The sequence below is a fragment of the Gracilinanus agilis genome, chromosome 2 (assembly GCF_016433145.1).
Source record: "Gracilinanus agilis isolate LMUSP501 chromosome 2, AgileGrace, whole genome shotgun sequence".
NCBI classification, from domain to species: Eukaryota; Metazoa; Chordata; class Mammalia; order Didelphimorphia; family Didelphidae; genus Gracilinanus; species Gracilinanus agilis.
The window spans coordinates 612,738,712-612,744,666 of record NC_058131.1 but is presented as its reverse complement, the minus strand read 5'-3'; positions in this window follow the sequence as shown (position 1 = coordinate 612,744,666).

The following is a 5,955-nucleotide window of genomic DNA, read 5'->3' as shown; positions in this document are numbered from 1 at the left end:
TGCCATTTGGTTAAGATTACAAGGTCTTATTAGTTCCAGTTGGTAATGTGGTATAATATTCTATAATGCTTAAGCCTGAGAAATAGTAAAGGGACAGGAAGGTTGCCAGGCTTTAGAATTTGAAGAACTAGCTCCACACTCACCTAGAATGGGAAAGTTTACAAGTTAATTACATTAAAAAGCAAGTCCCTCTTAAACTTATTTAGCTGTATTAAAGTTCATTGGGTTGTTTGTTTGTTTAAACTAAGTTAAGTAGCAAAGTAGCAAAAAACCCAATGAACTTTTGGAGTACAATCATTACTGGAATTTTAAAAGTGCCCTGTGGTACCAAGATGTGAGCTGGTTAACTATAGTAAACCTTTCATTTTTAAGAACAAAGGGGTGGGGAGAAGCTAGGTGACTCAGTGGATTGAGAGCTGGGAATGGGTTCAAATCTAGCCTCAGACACTTCCTAGCTGTATGATCCTGGGCAAGTCACTTAACCACATTGCCTAGCCCTTATCATTCTTCTGCCTGGTGTTGTGAGGAAGATTAGATTAGCTAGTGATTAGGAATTAAATTGTACATAGCAGGAAGGAGCTGGAGCTGGGAATTCCAGGACGGAATGAGGGAGCAGGAAGAAGTGACTTGGCTCTGAGAAGGGACTCCATTAGGGGTTAACACAAACTGTGGTGAGCCCTGGGAGAACTCAGAGTAAAAGGACACTTTGCATCCTGATTTCCGCTGGGATCTTGTGTGGTGTGGCATCTAGCAAAGAGGACAAGATCTACAGTGCCAAAGGAAGAAGGAGAAGTTTGAGATCTGGTGGACAGCGTTTCAAGCACTCCCTCACAACCTGGTACCTGAGACCACCTTGACTCCTGGCATCCAGAGATCATCAGTGGATTGCAGTGAGCATCCCAAAGCCACAAAGCCCTTAGCTGCTCAAGCCTGGCAGGTTCCAGGTCTGAGGCAGTCACCCAGTGACTCCATTTATAGCTCCTTGGGCCCAGTTAGTTTAGATAACTAAGTTAGTGTAGTAATAAGTCCTTCCCTTTCCCTGTGGGGTTTTGTCATTTAGGTGTTAAGGTTTTAGAGTAGACATTCCTATTCCCTTTTAATTGTTCATTATTAAACCAGTTATATCTTGTTACCTTGCCTGTGGGACTCAAAGTCTCTGGCTCAGGAAGGCAGTTGGTCAAGGGTCCCTTTTTGACAGTTAGGAGCTGCTTGGCTGTTCAAGTCCTCATGTCCAGGTCTAGTCTCTCATAAATCCCAGTGTGTGTGTTCCCACAAACCACTTAGTTTATTTATAATATCCCTGGTGACCCCATTACCTTACTTATATTTTCCACACTTGGAACCAATACATAATATTAATTCTAAGATGGAAGGTGAGGGCTTTATTTTTTTTAAAGGAACAAAGGGTAATCAGGTATTTTGTCTCAGTCCCTTAGTCCCTCTACCTATTCCTTGGCTTACTATTCAGCCTGGAGTGACTCTGCTGCTACAGGGGGTTCCCCATAAGTTGTGAAACTACAGAATGTGTTTACTGAGAAAGTTAGATCCCCTCATATTGCTGACATTTCTTGACAAAGTTTATAGTATAATAGCAATTTATGGGATGATTTATGATTGTGAAAATTATATGCATATGATATATATGGTATATAATGGTTTATATTAAAGTTACAATCTAATCTTATTTTATTTTATTTTTCCCAATTACATGTAAAACCAGTTTTCAACATTTTAAAAAGAATTTTGAGTCTCAAATTCTCTCCTTCCTTCCCCTCCCTCTGCTGAGATTATAAGCAATCTAAAGATTTTACATGTGCAATCATATAAAAAATTTTTCCAGGGGGCAGCTGGGTAGCTCAGTGGATTGAGAGTCAGGCCTAGAGGCAGGAGATCCTAGGTTCAAATCCGGCCTCAGACACTTCCCAGCTGTGTGACCCTGGGCAAGTCACTTGACCTCCATTGCCCACCCTTACCACTCTTCCACCTATGAGTCAATACACAGAAGTTAAGGGTTTAAATTTTTTTTTCCATATTAATCCATTTATAGAAGGAACCTCATATTTAAAAAAGTGAAAAAAAGTTTGCTTTTATCTAGATTCAGATTCCATTGTTTCCTTTTCTCTGAAAGCAGATGGTATTTTTTATCATGAGCCTTTGGAATTATTTTGAATCATTGTATTACTTAGAATAGCTAAGTTATTCACAGTTGTTCATCACATAGTATTGCTGTCATTATGTACAATATACTTCTGGTTCTACTTACTTCACTCTGCTTCAGTTCATGTAAGTCTTTCCAGGTTTTTCTGAGCTCCTCCTGCTTATCATTTCTTACAGCACAATATATACAAATAGTATAATCATATACTAATAACTTCCTCTTAGCCATTCCCTAATTGATGGATATCCTCTCACTTTCCAAAAAAGAGCTGCTTTAAATATTTTTGTACATCTTAGTCCTTTCCCTTTTTGTTTTTTAATCTCTTTGGGATACAAACCTACTAATGGTATGCATTGTTTTATAACCCTTTGGAGATAGGTCCAAATCGCTCTCCACAATGATTGAATCAGTTCACCAAAAGTGTATTAGTGTCTCAATTTTCCCACATCCCCTCCAACCTTTGTCATTTTCCTTTTCTGTCATAATAGCCAAATTTGATAGGTGTGGGGAGATACCTCAGAGTTGTTTTAAATTGCATTTTCCTAATCGAGTGATTTAGAGTATTTTTTCATTTCAGTTTGCCATCTGCCTAGTAGTAGTTATATATTCATGTGTCAGGTTAGACTCTTGGAATAAACCTATATATAAAGCATGCTCTGAAGTGCAAACAATCAACACAAGAATTGCCTTAAGTATGTCTCCTTGGATTAGAGAATATTTAAGCACAATGGTCTATGTGTATGTGATATCTGTTCCATTTGAACATTTTATTATAGAGACATACTGTTCTCCGTGTGCAGTTTGGAATTAATTACTATATTTATAGGTCCTGTCCCAGATCTTTTTGCAACATTTGGAGTAAAATAAACATCTTAGGAAAATTCAATTGTATAGCCATTGGGTATGGAAGTCTCCTACTTACAAAGAGTGTTATTCATCCCTCTGATGGGGAAATTAACCTGAGAAAGGAATTAATTGGAGTGGAAATTTTTGAGAAAGCAACAAGATCAGATGATTATATATATCAAACATAAATTATTCTAATAATATATAAAAATTATTGAGCATGTTCTAATAACAGATTCTAAAGTTCAGATTCTGAATTTTATACAAATACTTATACTGTTCATCCTCTACACAAACCAGGCAGTTTAAAAGGATTCATTAGGTTCTGATTTCTCAGTTATTTGAATTTCCTAAATATATCAACATAACAATTTGCTGGCATATATCAGGCCATTTATAGGTAGTAAAACTGAAGTTTTTCCTTTGTGGGGCTTGAATCTAAAGTAAAGAATGAAATAAATAAACACCAGTCTTAAGTTAAATGATAATGGAGTAAATGATAATTTTTAAAAGCATTCTTAACCTTAGCTTACAGGTCTAATTTGATAAATATTCATCTTTAACCAGAAGGATAAACTTTACAAGTCAGCTCCTCAGAGAATTTTAAGATTCTTCCTTCAGTCTATTCAGTCTAAATCAAGCAAAAGGTTTAGGTAAAAATAGAAACATCAAGGAATGTGCAAAATCCTAAGTTCTCTAGTGTTTAGAGTGAACTATGAGTTAATAGGACTAGAGTCATACAGTTTCAGCTAGTTTTCACCATATGACCTAGTTATTGGCAAAGTAGAATTTAAGTGGCTTCATTAAATTGTATTGAGGTCTATTTTGCAAAAAGTTTTAACAGAAATATATAAGAATCTTTACAAGTAACCTAATTCAGAGAAGCAGATCTGCTAAAAGAAGTAGATGTCCTAGGAGAAACTGCTCTGGGAACCCACCCATTCCAGAATATGCAAGAGCAGAGGCCTTCAGAAATGAGATGACTGTATCAAAGGAGATGTTTTCAGTTGAATGAGACTTGCCAGCCCTAAGCTATAATGTGCTTATTGTAAAAGTGAGGCACGAGGGATGTTAATTATTATTAAAATATAACCTAAATGGTTTGTGGGTACACACTGGGTTGAAGGAGAGACAGGACCAACCAGTACAGATAAAGGGCAATTGGGGTCTCACAGTAATCCAAGGATGGACACTGGATGCCAAGAGCCAACTCCGCCAAGTGATCCAAGGTACCCAGGCAGGGAGAGTTTGAAATGCTGTCCACCAGATCCCAAACCACTTCCCCACTTGGTGCAGCTCTGCAGGTCATTTGTCCATTTGATGAAAGCCTTCACCTCTCAGGATCCCAGGGAATCTGGATGCAGTTTTTCCCTAACTCTCAGATCTCCTAGGGTTAGCAACAGTTATGTACAACCACAAATGGAGTCTCTCTCAGAGCACAAGCCCACTTCCTGCTCCTTCATTCCATCTTGGAATCCTCTAGCCCTTCCTGCTAGGTCCAACACTATTACTTAATAAATTGCTAAATAAACCCTCACAACATTATGAAATGAATATCAGGAATGGACTACTGAAAAAGAGACTGAATATTCACTCTTCCCTCTCATTCCCACTGTATTACCTAGTTAATCCAACAGTGTCATTGTATAATTTTCATAGGGATTGTATAATTGTCATAAAACTAAAAAATCTTTTAAGAAAGAAACATTTCAGGAAAAGGAGCTCAATAACTCTTTGAATCTAGAAAGTGAATTGTTTGAAGAAGGTACCAAGAAGATGCCCTAAGAAAACCTCCACAGCATCAGAAAATCCAGCATGAACTTAGGAGTATAACTTATTGAACTGTGTGGGGTTGAACACAAGCATTTTGAATGTAAACTTGAATGCCAAAGGGGATTGTCCCCTAATTGGCTTATTGCCAATGCACCTAACAAACATTGGTTTGCGCTCTCTCACACACACTCTCTCTCTCTCTCTCTCTCTCTCTCTCTCTCTCTCTCTCTCTCTTCCTATGTCTTTCATTTCCCTCTTATCTCTAACTATTATAGTTTCTGATTATGTAAAATGATTCATTGAGGAGACTAGTCTCCCAAGATATCACAGGGGGGGATTGTAAAAGGGAATTCTTTGTTCTCTCTGAGTTTACATTTGTGAAAGGGAATCCTTTATTCCCTTTGTCTATTTTGATTTGGCAGTTTGGTTAACAATAACTTAAGTACCCCTACTTAGTACATCACCAGATTGTGAAGACAGGATTAACTCTCCTTTGTCTACTTTTGAATTGAATCAACAAAAGCTTGTACACCCTATTTAGCACTAGGTAGAGGAACTCTCTACCTTTTCAACTCAACCAGGAAATGAGAATTCACACCTCAATCAGCCAGGAATCTGTGAACTCTTTAGATGAATATTCACCTCTCCAGAAGGTGAGAAATGGTTCCCACAAACACTGCCCCCTGGGAAGTGCTGGGCAATTTGGAAGCTGTGATTGGCCCTTATGAAAAGGGGAAGGTCAAGAAGTCAAAATAAAAGGCCCTGAATTTCTGGGGCTGGAAAAAGTCAACTCCAAGAAGGAAGGTGGCTTGAAGAAGGAATTGTACTTCAAGAAGGAAGTCAGCTTCAAAAAGAAGGTTGGCTCAAGGAAGAAAGTTGGCCTCAGGAGTCACCTTCAGCTTGAGTCATTGTCTTGACCTGCCTCTTGGAGGGAACTTGGGTGAGTGGATAGCTGGCTTTCCCTTCCTGTCTTCTGGAGAGAGTTTAATTCTGGCTGAAGGTCAACAAGTCCTGGCTGAGTCGAGCACTAGAGCAATATTTAGTTAGATAGGCTAATGTCTTTTTTACCCTTTCTGTATTTTGCTACTTTCACTCTTTCTACTTCTTTTGTAAATAAAAACTATTAAAAGTAATTTCAACTTTGAGCAATAATATTTCAATTGGTGACTACCATATTA